A 2,219-nucleotide genomic window follows, 5' to 3' on the forward strand; every position below is an offset into this window, starting at 1 on the left:
AGTCACCTCTTAAAGGCACCACCTTTCAAATATCATAATTGGATTTCCCACCTTCTTAGCACTGTTACTAAGGGAGTCAAGTATGCAATACGTGAACTTTGGGGGGACATGTTTAATCCATAGAACACTACCCCTGGCCGCCAAAGTTCATGCCTTCTCACAGGTAAATACATTCATTCCATCCCCAAAGTCTTAACTTGTTTCAACTGAAAAGTCCAAAGTTTATCTATGAAATCAAACAAGTTATCTACTTCCAAGAAACAATAGTGGGACGAGCATAGGGTACATATTCCTGTTCAAAAAGGGAGAAATAAGACTAAAGAAAGAGGTAACAGGTCCTAAGCAATTCCAAAACCCAGCAGGGTGAGCATCAGATCTCAAAGCTGATGAATAATCTACCTTGCTCCCACGTGCAGCATCCTCTGCACACCGGTTCAGGGAAGAAGTCCCACTGCTATGACTTTCCTGGGCTCAGCCTACACTTTGGCTTTCTCAGGATGGTGTTCCACTCTGGTAGCTCTACAGTTCTGCCGTCTCCATGGCGGTCCCACTCCCACAGCTCCACTGGACATGGCCCTGATGGGATTTGTCTGCTGCAACTCCAACCCCACATGTCCACACAGCATTGCTCTAGTGGAGGCTCCCTGTGGTCACTCTGCCCCTGTGACAGATCTGTTTCTGGGTCCCCAGGCTCTTCCATACCTCCTGTGCAATTGAAATGGAGACTCCCAAGCCTCCACAGTTCTTGCATTCTGAGAGCCTGCACATTCTAACACCACGTGGATGCTGCCAAGGCTTCTGGCTTATATCTTCCAAAGCAGCGGGTCCAGTAGCACCTAGGGCCAATTTTGCCATGGCTGGAGAAGCTGCAGAAGCCAGGGTTCAGGGAGCAACATCCCGAGGTAGTCCTGGACAGTGAGCCCGTGAAGGATGCCTCGGGCTTGTTCCCCAAAACCATCTGTCTCCCTAGGCCTCTGAGCTTGTGATGGGAGAGACAACCTTGAAGATCTGTGAAATGCCTCTAAGGTCGTTCTTCCATTCTCTTGATGATTTCTTCTTTCTATCTTGACCTCCTTAGCAAGCAGTCACTGGGTTACACCCATAGTTTCCTCTCCCAAAGACACCTTTTCACTCTTTATGTGGCCAAGCTGAGAGTTTTCCACTTTTTACCTCTTGTTTCCTTTTTAATTATAAATTCTAGCTTTATGTCATGACTTTGCTGCCATAACTGAGCATAGACTATTGCAAGTACCAGCACAGCTGCTTGAATGTTTTGCTGCTTAGAAATGTCTTCCACCAAATATCCTAATATATAACTTTTAATTTCCACGTATCATAAAGCCCTTGGGTATGAATAGAATGCAGCCAAGTTCTTTGCAACTCTATAGCAAGGGTGACATTTTCCTCCAGTTTCCAATAAGCTCTTCCTCATTTCAATCTGAGACCTCCTTAGAATGGCCTTTTCTGTCCGTATTTCTATCAGCATTCTGATCACCGCTGTTTAACTAGTCTCTAAGAAGTTCCAAACTTTCCCTGATCTTCTTGTCTTGTAAACCCTCACCGGAATTTAGGATTTTTCTAGGCTGCTCCTCCAAATTCATCTAGCCTCTGCCCATCACCCAGTTCCAAAGCCACTTTCACATTTTCAGATATTCATTATAAGCAACATCCCACTCCTGGCATCAATTTTCTATATTAGTTCATTTCTGTTGCTTATAACAGAATACCTAAAACTGGGTGATTTATAAAGAAATGAAGTTTACTTCTTACAGTCAGGAGGCTGGGAAGTCCAAAGTCCAAGGAACACATCTGGTGAGGACCTTCGTGGTGGTGTGACTCTCTACAGCAGCTCAGTGTATCAATGGCAAGAATGAGCTGGGCAGGAGAGAGCTAAACTGCTCTCTCTCTCTCCTTAGAAAACCATCAGAACCACTCCCATTACTCCGATGGATCAGTCCATTCAAAGGACACAGTCCTCACAATCTAATCACCTCAGAACGGCCCCACCCTTCAAATACCATAATTGTATTTCTCACCCTCTTAGCACTGTTACAAAGATGGTCAAGTTTCCAATACATGACCTTTTGGGGGGACACATTTAACCCATAGCATAAGTAGTATGTTTGGGATGACCCCTTCATTTAGGTACCTTTTACAGTTTGCAAGCAGTATGTTTCTCTACTTGATCTCACTGTGATTTTCCTTTCTTGGCTATTTTA

Source organism: Galeopterus variegatus, unplaced genomic scaffold (assembly GCF_000696425.1).
Source record: "Galeopterus variegatus unplaced genomic scaffold, G_variegatus-3.0.2 Scaffold9864, whole genome shotgun sequence".
Classification (NCBI taxonomy): domain Eukaryota; kingdom Metazoa; phylum Chordata; class Mammalia; order Dermoptera; family Cynocephalidae; genus Galeopterus; species Galeopterus variegatus.